Source organism: Aulonocara sp. 'chitande type north' Nkhata Bay, linkage group LG6, assembly GCF_057382095.1.
Source record: "Aulonocara sp. 'chitande type north' Nkhata Bay isolate Kocher_YH1m ecotype deep benthic linkage group LG6, A_spYH_male_GT1.1, whole genome shotgun sequence".
Classification (NCBI taxonomy): Eukaryota; Metazoa; Chordata; class Actinopteri; order Cichliformes; family Cichlidae; genus Aulonocara; species Aulonocara sp. 'chitande type north' Nkhata Bay.
Window position 1 is genome coordinate 32,072,592 of NC_141349.1, and position 17,169 is coordinate 32,089,760.

General features: G+C 39.0%; 1 protein-coding gene across 2 annotated transcripts in view; it reads left to right on the forward strand.

Annotated features, from left to right (window-relative positions):
• The window catches only part of LOC147328148 (zeta-sarcoglycan-like), a 393,854-nt gene that overhangs the window by 278,409 nt on the left and 98,276 nt on the right, over positions 1–17,169 (forward strand). The window lies entirely within an intron of this gene.

Below are 17,169 nucleotides of genomic sequence, written 5' to 3' on the forward strand. Positions count from 1 at the left end.
CTCGGTGTTTATTAGACTAAAAGTCAAAGGCTTTGGGATGATGTTAAAAGTAGCTTTCGGGGGTGCTTCATGGTGTTTTGGTGTTTTTCAACTTTTAGTCCTTCTGTATTTCACTCTTTCTATTTTACATCCACAAAGATCTTTCTCTAGTGACACACAGATACATGACTGCATCCGTTCACATACACACTCAAACACTGACTCTTGCCAGTAGGTCCTATAATTGTCCCCACAGGGACCCCATGAGGACCTATCACCACCACGGGAGGCACACAGAAAACTTAATTTATTCTGTTCTTGCTGTCCCTCTCTTTTTGATTCAGCTTTTCTTTTATGTGCCTCTGTTCCCTTTTATTAGGCCTTTCTCTCTCTTCCCCCTGTCTATGACATTTCTTTCTCTCTGCCACTGTACCCTTCTTGCTACGTCGGTTCTTGGTCTGTATTTCTCTCTCAATCCTGTACTGATGCTAGCTCCCCAGAGACAGGCATAGTTAGATGTAGTAGACTGCCTGGATAGGGCTTCACTTCCTGGGAAGGAAAAAAAAAAAACCTGCACACACAGTGGAGATCTATATGTAAAAGGAGTTAGGTAAGATGTAGGAACAGTCATGTCATATGGAGCAAAACCTATTAAAAAAACAAAAGAACTGGAAAAGAGATGTGTGAGATTGAAAAATAGGAACGATGATATAAAATGACAACAAAAAAGTTCAAAGCAGCAATCATTAAAGAACTCCAGTCTTCCATGTCCTGTACTGCAGCTTCAAGGAATGCTGAAACATACAGGGGATGGGTGCCATAACTTTATTTTTTGCTGTTTGTCAGTTTTAGATTTATTACTCCTTCTTTCTGCCTCATACTTTCTCTGTGGTTCTCCTCTGGGGACCTGAGCTAGCTGAAACTTCTCCAACTCTGGTGCTGTAATTGAATAGCAGAGAGTTCTAATGGAGCATTAGGCTGTTCCTGTCTTGGCAGGACCTATTGATTTTGACTTTGCAGCATTGTAAACAGTCTCAGATAAATATAACTGAACGGATGCAGACCTTAGTATAAACTATGATTCTGAGGCTGTTGCTGTGGAACTGTTGCACTGTGGCTGGTATCACACGGTTTTGCTTGACGTTGATAGCATGTGACTTACGAGAGCTCAGGCTCACAACTTTCTCAGAAGAATAAATGCATGTAAAGTTCTATTCCTTTGTTTTTGTGTTTACATCTTTTGTTTATAATTAAGAAAATGTTTCAAAGCTCAGCTGTCAAGTACACTTGATTTTAATTGCAATCACCTGAAGCACATGGTGTAGGTTGGTTTCTTTATAGTTTTTCATTATGCTATTTTATTTGGGATAGAGCTCGGCATGCTTTTATGTCTACAGCGCTATTTATCTTTGTTCATTGTCGTTCCATCAAAGGGTCACCTTTCATTGAAATGAGTAAATGAATAAAATAAAACATGATAAAAATTGGACACACTGTCAAGTACAATAGCTAGAAATATTGTATTTGAATTGTTTGTGATGTGGGTCATTGAAAGTGCACAGCAGAGAGAGACTGATGCAATTTAAGGGATATTAGACACTGTCAGTATTTCATTATGCACAGCATAGCAATAGCAATATATTTTTTTTTAAAAATTCAGAACATATTTGACTAACTTTACAAGGTCCTTAAATTTTGTTAGGCTAGAACAGTCGCTCTCAAACTGTGAGGCAAGCCCCGTGTTAACCGGCATAGAGTCACTGCAAGATGTGCTCTTATATTCGATTCTATGTTTGTGTCTGTCCTGTCTGCGCAAATGTCCAAATTCCTGTGTGTCCATTGTATAAGTCTCTGATACATATGTGTGTCCCAGATGTGGTCATGACCCATGTAAAAATAGACTCCATTAACATTTAATAGCATTTTTTAGAATGTCAGAAGAATGAAAGTCACATTGGCCCTAGAGACGAGAGAGGAAACGAGACAAAATGAATGAGAATATTAATCCCTTGCTCTTAAAGTCTCAGGAAGAGACTGAACAGGGTGATCCGAAGGGCCAGCTCTGTTCTAGGATGCCCTCTGGACCCAGTGGAGGTGGTGAGTGACAGGAGAATGGCGGCTAAGCTGTCATCCCTGTTGGACAACGTCTCCCACCCCATGCAGCAGACTGTGACAGCACTGAGCAGCTCCTTCAGTGGGAGACTGCGGCACCCACGGTGTGGGACGGAGAGATTTCGCAGGTCTTTCCTCCCCACTGCTGTCAGACTCCACAACAAAGACTTTAACTGAACAAACACACACATCCACACATGTGCAATAACACTAAGTGCAATAATCTTTTCTGGCATCGTTGTATTTTTACTCAGTTGTATATAGCATTCGTATTCTATTTTTATCTTATTGTATATTTTTATTCTATTTTATTCTACTGTATATAGTATATTATTTTATTCTATTCTGTACAGCTGTGTACTGTATTTATTCTTATTGTATTCTAATTTTTGCGTCATAACTTTTGCACTGTCCACTTCCTGCTGTGACAAAACAAATTTCCCACGTGTGGGACTAATAAAGGTTATCTTATCTTATCTTATCTTATCTTATCTTATCTTATCTTATCTTATCTTAAAGACCATTCAATTCCTCCCTCAAGCTGCTGTCTCAGAGGTCACATCATCTAAAAGCCACAACAAATCCCCTCATCACAAAACTTGACTGAAGAGAAAGGGCACATCATGCCATACCATGTTAAATCTAAGAATTTTAATAATGCTGTCATTAAAATAAAAATCGCTTGACCTAAAGTCCATCAAAATACTCTTCCAAGTTTCTTGTCAAGTTGTACCTCTGCCTTTGGCAGCAAACCAAAAACCCTGCATTAGCCAACAAGATGGTGTTGTAGCATCCAAATGCTTTATCCTACATATTTATATGGACAACATCAAAGTGAATTAAACTAACTCAGCATAGAACTTTTAATTTGTGTGCAGAGTACTGAGCTCTACTGCACTTTCATAGCCACGAAAACTGCAAGGATGAATATAATTTAATTTTAAAAAAAGCCTGCTAAGGAGATTAGTGTAATAATATTGGCCTATATTATTGAAACCTTGACACAATGTAAAAAGGAGAAAATAAGACTGGGATATTTTCCTAAGCCTTTCCTTTCTAAATCTGACTCAACATGCTAACTCTAGTGCTAATGTTGAAAAAGCAATACCTTCTCTTGAACAACTCATTTCCTTATAACCAGTCCTGGCTCAAGGCAGCACATCCCTCGACATCCATAATTGCTGCATTGCTGGCATAAAGACAGTAGTAACTATTGAGCACAAGGCTATCAACTCTGTGCCAGCACTCCAGTTAACATCTGATTTAGTGAACTACACACACTCAGGGTCATTCATAGCTGGCCGGGCATCTTCTTGAGTGCTGTTTTATTTTCGATTTCATTACCTAAATCTAAAGTTAGCCCCATTTAGCACTGTGCTTTTTCTATCCTTCAGTAACAACCATGACCTCAGATATATTATGGCAGCCATAATTTATGCAAAAAGAAGAATCGCAATGCTTCACTTTAAAGCATGAAGAGCTGATATTTCTCTGTATTTTCAACTTTGAATACCCTCCAATCTTGGTTTCTGAGTAGTAATTGGCATAGTGATCAGGCGAGCAGATAGCTTTGTACAGTCAAATTTATCTTTTAGCCCATAGCTATTTTCAATGATAGCATCAGTGGAAAATGAGGGCCTATATTAGGTAAAGGGACAGCCAAGATAGAGATGTTTCATTCTCAACCACGGAGTGCCCGTTTACTGAAGTGTTTTAAAGCATGTGTTGAGTGTAATCACCAGGTCATGTAGACTGCATAATCTGTCATGAGAGGAATTTAACTTCATGTGGCATGAATACAGCATGGTCACTTTTAAGTAAAGCGGTTGGTTTGGTATGGCCAAATCCTGTTAGCAATATCCACTCCCTTACGTCTTCTTTAAAATATGTTATAGATTCTGCTTAGCCAGTTATCATTCAGCACATACATATATACACACTTTTTAAAGTATATATACAATAAGTATGAAATTTAGTCTTCATAAAAAACTCCATTTACACACACTTCCACATGTATACAGACATATCTGCCTATACACTCAACTACCATTCATTCATATTTTCTATTTTGATGTGCTTGTGCTAAAATTACTCTCTGGCCTACCACTGTTAAAATATACCTAACTGACAGTCATTGTGTTTACGCACACCCAAGCACACACCTTGGAACCTACAGGTATTATGTTTTCACACATTGTTTCCATGGGAACACTCCACCGTGTGAAATTAATTAAGGGTGGACATTTGAATTAATTAACTAGGAGTGTGGCATTACACTTCTCTGGCCCTATGACATTAAACACACACTCACACTCACATACACACACAATCTTGCAGTAAGAAGACACACAGATTCAATTTAATTACCAGTGTGCAGATCACTGGTACAATGTGGATCATCCCAAATTACATATTGTACTATGGCTGCATGTGTGTGTATGTAACATTAATGTGAGTACAACAGTATGTGCTAACTTAGCTGAAGTGGCAGGCAGCTATTACTGAAGCACACAAATTTCCAGAAGCTAATATTCGACCAAATACCTGTGTTTTCAGTTTAAAATGGGCACAATTCCCCCACCCACTGGCTTGAAAGGCAGCTTTCTGCTCTGCACTGGAGCATAGGCAGCTCTAGTCAGTTGGAATTCATTGACGTTACAATTGTGACCCAGTTTCCCAGCAAAACAACACAAAAATAAATAAAAACTTTTGTCTCACTCGTGCAGAATAGCCAATTGTCCACCAGTGAATCTGCATACTCATCATAATCAAACTGAATATTGTTCCATGAAATTCAACGATGTGTTCACATTAGGCAAGTTCTCTGCAGGTCTGGTTTTGCTTTTACACAGAAGTAAATATCATTCATGCAAGCTATGTAAGCTATACTTATTATACACCACTGTGACGCCTTTATTCCGTAGCTAAATAGGTCATGAGCTGCCTATAGCAAAGTCCTGTCCTGTCCTGGGCAGACCCATTTAATCTTAAAACCACTATAGTAGCATGCTTTATTTCTATGTGCAAGAAGGGGAATAAAGTTAATAATATTTTGCTAAGAACTTATTACAGGTGGCAAATTTCCTGTCATGATAAAAAACAGCCTCAGGATGAGTAATACAAATGCATGGGCAGAAACCTTAATGTAAACTGAAGGGACAGCAGTTAATGCTTAAGGTCTAGTGAGTAATTCAAGAAAATAAATACATTCAAGATATTTAAGTGTCAATGTGTGTGTGAATGGGTGGATGACTGGCTGTGTAAAGCGCTTTGGGGTCCTTAGGGACTAGTAAAAGCGCTATACAAATACAGGCCAGGCCATATTTAGACTCTGGTGTGTCTTTTCCCTGCCTTCAAAGCAGTAAAACTTCTTTTTGCTGTTTTGTTGTTTTAGGGATTGTTGGTTTGTTGCAATTCTCCAGTACAAAGATTTGTTAGATGAGGGAGTATGTGTGCAGTTTTCCTGAAGTCTGTTCGCCAAGTTATTTATCTAAGCTGGTGTTATCTACTATTCATTTCTTATGTGATCTTTCCATATTGCCCCAAAAATTCTTAACGTGTAGAATCGATGCTGTCAACAATTTCTTGTTTGTGCTTTTAGCAAAGTATATACATAAAAAATGTAAACATTCTGAGGAACTTCAGACAACCTTTCAGAAAAGACTGAATACATACATAATCAAATAGATATAACAGAATTGCACACTGAATGGGGAAAAGTTATGGCCAACCATATATGTCTCATTTGAAGCAGGTCTAATCCAATCCCCAGAATAGCTGCAGTCTTTCTTTTCGACTCTACCGACCTCAGTGCTTAGATAGATTTCTTAAGGTAATTTAAGCTACTTTAGATTTAATTTTTAATTTAATTAAGGAATGAAGACGTAGATGGACAGACAGACAGACTGATAGACAGACAGACAGACAGACTGATAGACAGACAGATAGACAGACAGACAGACAAACAGATCTGGAGCCAGCGCAGTAACACAGCAATAGATCTGCTACTAAGACAATCCCTGTGCTGTACTCAAATGCCAAACTGGTACAACTGAGGTGATAACTGAAGAGCCTGTTTTCCCTTAAGATGTTGGAACTTGGCAGAACTGTAAAACAGGAAAGCCAATTATCATAGCAAAACAATGGAAAAATTCTAGGAGTATGAGGCTCTAAAGATGGCGTTTGGGAAATTCAGTATTCCAGCCAACAATAAATTGTCTGTAATTAAACTGGCGATTCATAGCTTAGCCAGAGGATTGTTCCATATGCTACAAACCTGAATTCTGAAATTACAACACACAGGATAATAAATGAAAATGCCCTTAAACTTTAATCCAAGGGCCAAATATGAGACACTTGGAAATTGAATTCAGTGAAATTCACTGTGTGTGTGTGTGTGTGTGTGTGTGTGTGTGTGTGTGTGTGTTTCATTTATTTTTTATTTTCTTCAATAAACAATGTTACAATATTGTTTATTGTCATATTTTTACCCTAAAACCCTCTAAGTCCATGATCACTGAATCATTTCTTTGACAGAGAATTACTTGAAAACACTTGACTACACATTAACTATTATTGGCAAACATAACGTATCAAAATCCAGGTGGGGTGTTGACAAAGCAACTGGTAAACATAATATGATTTCTCAGAGACACTAGTATGAAAGCGTTGGCTTGCCTGTTCCTGTTGCCTGTTTTATTAAACTTGATGCGCTATCTCCTCTGCATCATCAAGGTTTTCATTCCTAACGTGCTAAAGGTATTATTAAAAAGATTTTCACACTGCTCTCCTCCTTCTCTACAAATATGTTGGTGGTCAATAAGAGAAAATTTCTGTTACAATGATAAATCACAGAAGTTTATCTGTTTGCTAGTTGTAGCTCTGCTTCCACACAGGGCACCGCTCCTAGCTAATCTAAGAGCTGTGAAAGCAGAGCCAACTACACCCTGTCTAGCATCAGTCTCCGGCCAAAGACCTGGGTTTTATCCACAATACACATGTACAGGCACCCTTAAAAAGCTGCTGGAAGGTTCTAGTCATTGTTAATGTGGGACTGACAAACTTGTGAAATGGAGACACGCTACGGTTTCCAGTGGGATCCAAAGCAAGCGTGCTTCATGCAAAAATAGGAATGGATGCAAACAAGCAAAAAGCTTTATGACAGAGCACTGTTTGAGCTGAAAGGAGAGGGATCAGTTTACTTTGGTGTATTTTAATTGATGTCTATTTTTTGGTTTGACTAAGTACCCACTGCTTGTCCTGATAAACGGTAATGCATAAACAGTTGTTAAGACATACAGGACAACTGCTGGTTAGATCTCCAGGAAGATAAAGACCCAGATTACTGTGTGTGATATGCTGTAGAGTAAAACTATATAAACCAAAAACTTATAGGCAGTCCTAATATAAAGAGAGCAAAGACTTAAACTAGAGAGAGAGATAGAGAGGGACAACGTCATCTGTTAGGACTGGATTTCATGCAGTCTTATCTATCCACCCACCCATCCATCCATCCATCCATCCATCTATCCACCCACATGGAAGTTATGTACAACCTCTGATGCACTTAAAATTATTCAGTTCCTTATTTTTTTTTAAAAAAATTCTGTTTAGATGTCAAAGAGTAGTGAATGCAGAGTCACGGTGTAAAGAAAATAAAGACTAGAAACAAAGTAACACAACAAAGGGAATTAAAAGTAAGGGCTAAACATTACATAGAGATCAAGGCAATATACACTCAACAAAAATATAAACGCAACACCTTTGTTACTGCTCCCATTCCCCATGGGATGGACGTAGAGACCTAGAATTCATTCCAGATACACAATATAACCATCCCTCCCAAACAGTGGTCACAAATCAGTCCAAATGTGTGGTAGTGGGCACATCTGCTATATTGAGATAATCCATCCCACCTCACAGGTGTGCCACATCAGGATGCTGATCTGAGATCATGAGTAGTGCACAGGTGTACCTCAGACTGCCCACAACAAAAGGCCACCCTGGAATGTGCAGTTTTGTCTCACAGCAAAATGCCACAGATGCCACAAGCAATGAGGGAGCGTGCAATTGGCATGCTGACAGCAGGAATGTCAACCAGATCTGTCGCCCGTGCATTGAATGTTCATTTCTCAACCATAAGCCGTCTCCACAGGCGTTTCAGAGAATATGGCAGCACATCCAACCGGCCTCACAACCGCAGACCTCGTGTAACCACACCAGCCCAGGACCTCCACATCCAGCAGGTTCACCTCCAAGATCGTCTGAGACCAGCCACCCAGCCAGCTGCTGGAACAATTGGTTTGCACAACCAAACAATTTCTGCACAAACTGTCAGAAACTGTCTCAGGGACGCTCAACTGCATGCCCGTCGTCCTCATCGGGGTCTTGACCTGACTCCAGCTCGTCGCCGTAACAGACTTGTGTGGGCAAATGCTCACATTCGATGGCGTCTGGCACGTTGGAGAGGTGTGCGCTTCACGGATGAATCATGGTTCACATTGTTCAGGGCAGATGGCAGCTGAGAATGTCCCAGTTCTTGCATGGCCAGCATACTCACCGGACATGTCACCCATTGAGCATGTTCGGGATGTGCTTGACCGGCGTATACGACAGCGTGTACCAGTTCCCACGAATATCCAACAACCTCGCACAGCCATTGAAGTGGAGTGGACCAACATTCCACAGGCCACAATTGACAATCTGATAGACTCCATGCGACGATGTGTTGCACTGCATGAGGCAAATGGTGGTCACACCAGATACTGACCGGTTCTGGGTCCCCAGACCCCCAATAGCGCAAAAAACTGCACATTCCAGGGTGGCCTTTTGTTGTGGGCAGTCTGAGGTACACCTGTGCACTACTCATGATCTCAGATCAGCATCCTGATGTGGCACACCTGTGAGGTGGGATGGATTATCTCAATATAGCAGATGTGCCCACTACCACACATTTGGACTGATTTGTGACCACTGTTTGGGAGGGATGGTTATATTGTGTATCTGGAATGAATTCTAGGTCTCTACGTCCATCCCATGGGGAATGGGAGCAGTAACAAAGGTGTTGCGTTTATATTTTTGTTGAGTGTATATCAAAGGAATAAATAAGCTGAAGCTTGTCACTAGACAACTTTAAAATTAAGTGATGAGAGAACAGCTAAAGTTGGAGAACAGTAAGAAGAAAATAAAAAAGACAGACAAAAGAAATGTGTCTTTGTATGTATCCTTTATTCCGTTTGTCCTATTTCGGCTTTCTTACCTTTGGGTCATTGTTACTGAATTTCTTTAATATCCCATCATTTACACAGGAAGTACAACTGAATACTAAGCACAAGAGATAATTTGTCATCAAAATAAAACAGGAAATGAACTTGACACAGACAGAGGGAAAAACACAGAGATGAGACTAGGACATGAAAGGGAACCAACATCGTCAAACAAGAAACCAAGAACTAGAACTATAGTTCTTGAAGCACTAGGAAATACTGAACTCAGAACAGTATTATACAGAGCATGAACTTAAATGATAAAAAAGCCCTCCAAAAATCAAAATGCCACGTCAAAGACCTGGATCATGACAAAAGCAGCACAATGTTGTACTGTATTTGTATTTTTTTTATGGTGCACTGATAAAAATTTTTAAAAAGCAATAGATAGCATAGCGCTGTTAGCCAATGCTGAAATGCAAATAGTAGCTTACTATCTACTCCAATTGCAGTTTGTCAAAAATAAATGAAAAAAATAATCACAACATCCACAGGTTTGATATGTTTTAACAGCATATGTTGCAAGGAGATGGTTTTCATGAATGAGTGAATAAAATAGAATAAAACTGAGTACTGTGTACTCTGAAGGTTAGCAATGCTATACATTATATTTAATTTTGCAACTTGTTATAATAATCAGATTATGTTTTTAATCCAGAATCATTTTATATTCATTAAACTATTGAGTGACTCCTCATGTCCTCTGGATCAAGTCAACTGTAATTTGCACTTACCTGTAAGGAGGCAGTTATTATGAACAAATTAAGTCCAAGTCACTCTTGCATCTCTGTGGTACTTAGATGGCAGGCAGGAATTAGCATGAACGTGATGTGACACATAATGAAACATTGTATTCAGTGCATGTTACTAAAAAATAAATGATTTCCAACAGGTTTCTTTTTTTTAGTCCACGGGTTGGAACTATATTCTGTCCTTTTTGTCGTTGTCATCTCTTATTTCTCCTCAGTATGTAAATTCCCACTTGTCGCTCTCACACTCTCCTCTCATCTCTGTAAACCATTCCCATGTCCCATTTTATTCAATGTTTTGCCATCAAGAGAATCCACTTCATCTCTCTTATGTCCCACCCTTGTAAACCATTCCCAGTAATTATGAAGGCAGCAACTCGACTGGGGATTTCATCACATGGCTCAGAGCTCTGAGGAGAGGCCAACATCAGGAAATCCCTGTCACAGCAATGAGACACTAACAAACCACAAGATATACTGAACTGCTAGAAAATGAGCTAAAAAGCCCAGAGGAGCTCTGATTAAAGCCTCAGTTTGGAAACGAAATGCAAGCACAAAGGTTGCCCCACTAAAGGATGTTAGAGATGGGGTTTGAAAAAACAATTATTTTCCTTGCTTGATTGTCTTCATGCAAAGAGTGATAAAATTGCATGGAATTTGCACGGCTAAACAAGCTTAGTGACTTATCATTTTGCAGCCAAAGAGCTAATTGTTACACTTAATTGGTTTTTGGCACAGAATAAATTATACAAATCCTATAAGATAAACACTCTAAAACTTTGGTTCATTGGAAAAAAAAGTTCTGAAACATCTTGGAAATTCTGCCTGATTCCTTCTTCAAAGCTTTTCTAAGCGGACAAAGAATTGGACAGCATTTTTCTTGTACTGTTTAAAAGGCTTGGGTCTTTATAGAAAATAGGAACATGAAAATTCCCACCAGCCTCAAGCCCCCAGTGAATCAGAGTATTAAATTTGAAGCAGCCATATCCTTCCAACACTGCTTCTCTACGGTAAGTAGGAAAGGCCTAGCATACATTATTCAGTGGTTATTACTATAGGATTGTGGCGTTGAGCAGGATAAAAGTAAGTACTGAGGGTAAAGTGAAAGACATTTAACTCACTGGTCACTTTGGAACAGATGGATTTATATTATTATAATTTCATTCTCTGACTGCATACATCAGTGACCGGAAAAACAAAACTATCCGGCTACAGACAGCGGTGGTGCTATTACTTATTTCCACATGAGGTTCAGTTATGTGCAATTTATTGTTTGCGCATTAGGCTCGAAATGGATAACCTTGAGGCAAAGGATAAACCAGCAATGATAACTGATATACATTAGCAGTAAACCTGCCGCCTGTAGGCTAACCATAGACCAGAGATGTAAGTATTTATTTCTGGTAGCTGCTACCTGATCCTGTCTGGCTTTGATGGAATGGATTGTCCTGACTTTGCAGGGGTGACGGGGTTAAACAGAAGCGTCTGTGTGGCCATTAAAGAAAAAAAAAATGGACTCTCTCGCTTGCTCTCTCTCTGTCTCTCTCACACACGCACACATATATATAAAGCAGAACTCACACACACACACACACACACACACACACACACACACATCCATGGGTTTAGCACAAATGAAAAGGGATCTGTTATGATCCCTTGGAGAATTGAGTTGAACAGGGACAGAAAGGAAACCACAAGAGGAAAGACGGATACCAGAGGAATGAAATAGATATAATGATTGGTATGAAATCTTCAATTAATTTTTTAATACAGTTTCATTCCTGAGATTGCTGTGCAGAATCTATGACTCTGCAGAACCAAGCTTAAACCCAGGTATTGGAAACTACCAAAGTACGAGTCCTTTAAGAGTAAAAAGTCAAATCAGGAAGTAGCCATATTATATTGTTTTCAGTAAAAAGTATTCAGAAACCGCAAGTCCGTGTTTAAGTGTGTATCTGTGTGTGCCGCTGAAGGTCTAAGAAACTGACCCTGATCAATAATCTATGAGCACCAACACGTCTGTGTAGGCAGGCAGAAATGCATGCAAGCAAACACAACATATGCATTTAGAAATATTCATGGACAGAATATAAAATATATTGTCTCACACATTGCACACACACTGTGCACTTCTTCCACATATTGACTCGGGCAAACAGCAGTCACCGTCACCTGCATACTTTTACAAACAAAAACTTGTACAGAGTAAACTTATTTCTCTTTCACCTCAAGTATTTGAACCACAGGAGAATATTTCATGGTAAATGGAGCATTGCAACTTTATCTTCTCTGCTCTCCTCACTACCTCTATCCTCTGCACTTATCTTTTCTCTTTTCCTGTCCTCAAGCATTCCACAGGACACAGGACTTGAGGGAGAATTTACTTATATGGCCATGATGTAGCCAAACACATTTGTTACTACTGATATGGATGTTCTGCGTGTCTCCCTAAATGAGATGTCTGAATTAGGTTCTCAAAGCCTGTTAATGTTTCAATATAAATGGCATACTTTATTATAAATGCCTTGCTTGTGAGGACATACAGTTATACAGACCAATGTGGAGAGCAAAAAGAGTAAATAAAATAAACATTATAATCACTATTTCTTTTAAGAAAGCTCCAGTTTGTAATGCAGTATTGTAAAAAGTGGTACATCTAACTTTAGTATCTTGAAGTATTTCTTTCTCAGCTGGCATTTATTTTCCTTGAGCTGTGTGACTTTGTTGACTGGTCGCTTAAGCACCATACATTATCATGAAGAAGCAGAAAGCAGAGGGCTGACGTAGCGACTTCAGTTTATAGATCTATTTGGTGTCTCTATCTCTAAAACAGATGCTCTGTGGTTTACCCTACTCTGCCTCCCATCTCTATCTTTCTCCCACTCTTCTTTTTCTCTCGTTGCTCTTTGTAAGATTTATCACTCTGCAACCCTGGAGCCGGGAGGTCCCTGCGTACACCTCTTGTCCCTCTGTACCCGTACCTCTTTGTCCCACCCTCTGCCCTCAGTGTTCTTGAGGCCCTTCAGGCTTTCTCACATTTTCTTAATTTTTCTTTGTCTCTCTGTGGTGAGTAATTACCTGCTTTGTGCAGGCTAGTCTTACAATGAAACCTGGTGACACAGTTGCTGTGTTTCATTTGGTATACTTCTGCACTTGCTATTTTAAGTGCATTAGTGCATTCACAGTAGATGCATTGCTCTGAGTACAAGGAGGGTATGATAACGGTGAATCAGATGTGAGTAGAATGCTATACACTTCTTGACCCGAAAACTTCAATAGTGACTGAGCTGGAGTCACGAAAGTTAATTTCCCATTGATTCTCCTCATGGACATTTCAGAAAATTCTCATGTAAATGAGACAACTATCTATGAGGTCAATAAAAGCAATGAAGAAATTTGCTTTAAAAAATGTCATTCCTTTTGACAGTGAAGGAACTGCTCATCCCATAATGCATTGCAATTCCCAGATTCCCCAAAGGACTTCTAACTTTCTCAGATTTAATCCGTATCATAATATTAATAGTATATCCTAGTCATCAGTGTGGTACAGTGCTCCATTCCTGACTTAATCACTCTCATAGCTAATAGCAAGTTTTCTTTGGATGGATACAAGATTGTGGTGGATTATCAAAATCCAAATAGAGAATATGAATGAGGTTTTTACTTACATAACCTATCTCTTGAGCTCTATAGTCACCATTCTGGCTACTTAGTAGAAAAGGACGAACTGCTAATTTTTAATCAATTCAATCTCATTCTTGTCTTGAGATTTACACAGATCTCACATCTGTAGATAAAAGTCTTGTAACGAACACTGGTGACCAGTTAAATAGATGATAAGGCTTATGAATGGACATTAAGAAGCTTGAACATATTCAGTCCAAATACCCATACACACAAGGGCACTGCTAGTTTATTGTCTCTGGCTGTGGGAACAGAAAACACCACATTAGCACTGCATGCCACCAAGCACATTACTTATTTAATAGTCTATGCTAGATAACTGAATTAAGGTTGAAAGAGGAATTGGGAAACCCCCACAGGCATTTTATCATACAGTGTTTGATTAGTATTGTATTTAGCCCTGAACGATTTACTATATACTTGACTTAACTGATAAATTAAAACAACTTTGTAATTTTAACCGCATCAACAACAGAGCTTTAGAGGACATTTATAATGAAAAGGTTCCACACGTATCAATAGAGAGACATAAAAACACAGCAGACTAAACATAATCATTCTACTATATTGAGATCTCAGTTTTCCATAAATGAGTTTCCTCATATGTTGCATCACATTCAAAAAGTAACAATTCCTAAAGGTTTGAGTTTGAGGGGATATTGCAGAAGAAGCAGTCACTTGCATAGTCGGAGAGACAAACATGAGAATCGAGCTGACCAGAGACCAGAGAGATTAAAGCTTTTTTATTAGCATGACAGCCAGAAGTGTTGCTTGTTCAGCTTACATCCATAGCCATTTAGAGTCAGTCTGTTAGTGAGACAAGCAATCAGCACGACAGTCAGGAGAGCTAAAAGCTGTTATGATGCTGACGGCAAAGATGAATCAGTCAAATGCATCTTGTATGAGGCTTGACTATATTACTATCGAAACAGCTAATGTATGAAGTTAGACCGCTTGTGAGACCAATCATGAGAGACAGATAGGAGAGTTGAAAGCTGGAGTAATAACTAAATAAAAATCACTTTTGAACCATGTGTCCTGACCAGACTAGTCAGGCAGTCAGTGACATACCAATGAAACAGGAGAGCTGAGAGCTGCTTTTAGGACCCATCTGTACTGGGGGCTGGAGGCTGTGATGATGAGCCACCCGTCTACAGCTTATTATTACCTGACTAATTACATTGGCTACCTCAGGCTGGCAGCCCTATGCCTGTATCCATAATCAAAGCAAAAATTTAACTATTAACTTAATGGTGCAGTGGTGTATGTTGTGTCAGCTCGCAAGAGAGAGTATGGTGCTTGTGACTGTATTTGTTCCTCAGTGCATAGTTTGCATTATTCGATGAGATTTATGAGTGAGACGTTAACAACAAAACCAGAGGGACAATAATGGATGAACAACACAAAGCATATGTGAGATATGTATGGATATTTCCACGCTATACCTTTGCACTAGTACTGGTGGATTTGTTTTCTATGCATTTGATACGATACACATTGTATACATTTGTTTTTCCTTTTATTTATACCTTTTTCTTGCTACCCTGGTGTAAGGGTTCAGTGTTGCTCCAACCAAAATGTGTCCTCTAATAAATTAGCGGACCGCAACAATGTCTTTAAATTTTAAAAGCACAATCTGACAACCATAGCTAATTTACTTCACTAAAATAAAGTTTGTTACTTATTATTGTTTCATTGTAAACTTTTTCCCCCCTAAAATTTTGTTTTAAAAGCACTAGTTTTATATGTGTGTATATGTGTGTGCGTGTGTAACTCCGTGGTAACTTGCAAAGTGTGAAAAGAACAAAATTTATCTCAGGATAAATGTGTGTATTTTTCCATGCAAACAAGACTAAAATTATTTATTTATTTGTTTATTGCTAGAGGCCTAGCTCATATTTAAAGGAGCCAGTTTTTGCATATAATTGTCCTTTATACTGTTCAGGCTACTAGTGGTGCTTTCTTGTTCTGGGTAAATTGGAGCTAGTTTGATCAGTGTTAGGTGTCACTGCTAGCAAAGAGACAAACAACTCTTATTGTTTGCTGTTTGTGTGCTTTTGTGGCATAGGTTTTGGGCAATAGGCAAAGCTGAACATCACCAAATGGTAACTCAATTAGTATTCATACTAAATATGAACTATGATTGCTGAAACTGAGGTTTTTCTTAAACTTGATCTGCAGCACTCTCTTAGTAGCTTTAAGGGAAGCAAACAGTAACAGCAGGTTGAGTATTTATAAAGCAGCTGCCCTGGGCCCTTAATTATCTGAAGACTGCGTCTATAGAGCGTTCTTCAGATGGTAGGAACATGCTCTGAACTAGTACAGTGGGCGCTATGGGTAGATAATACATTGTAAAAATGTTGCCTTTATTTTCTACAGAGATAATAAAGGCTGCACACTGGGGTATTGTGTGTCAAATGAGTGAATAAAAGATCTTATTTTAATAGAATTAGGAATGCAAGTGACGAAAAGCTTTTGATTTTCAGTCTTTGATTACTGCTAATGTCTTTTAGGGGGAGCTGACAATTTTCTCATCAAGAAGGAGAAGACAGTATTGTTACTTTTTCATACATCGTGGGCAACATTCAGCTGTCGTATAACGACGTTAGCAACTGTTTAACACGTAGTCATTATTTGGAAACTTTATATCCATAGATTATATATGCATTTAATAGAATAAGACTTCCCATCAATGGTTGCGCTTTAAAATGACAGAGTCCTGCGCTAACACAATAAGACCAGGCATGTTCGTCCACACCGCCCATTGAGCTGGAATGATTCAAGGCATATTACATCTGTCATAGTTTTCAAAGCACCCTTCGCTTTTAACAGAGTGGAAAGATAATACAGTGAAGCCTATCACACGCCCCGTTGAAAATAATTAATCCAGCGTACATGTGTTAGGAAATAGAAGAGAGACGCATTGCACAATAAACTGAGTGGAGCACTCATTTGTTGTTTAGCAAATTTGTTACCCGAGTCTGTATGAGTGGATTATGTGTTTCTGCGTACACATGCACACAAGCTTGAGTGCTTTGAACTGCACCTAAGTGCCCTTTCAGGTGTTAATGTTTGCATGTGTTCATATCTAGAATGTGCATTTATCAAAGTGTGTATGTGAGGTGTACAGTCATACGCAAACGTTGTTTGCCACATGTTGTCTTGTGTACGTGTAAGGCTGTTGTATGTGTGTGTGTGTGTGTCTGTTCATAACTTTGTGTACCCATAACACTTATGTTCATGTTTGCATTCGTGACTCCCAGGAGCCCCTGATGCTCTAAAATAGAACACAGACAGGTGTGCCATATTAGGAATTTGGTCTTCACTTGCATAAGCAGAACAATAAATATCCATCCATAACAAATAGCACGACAGAG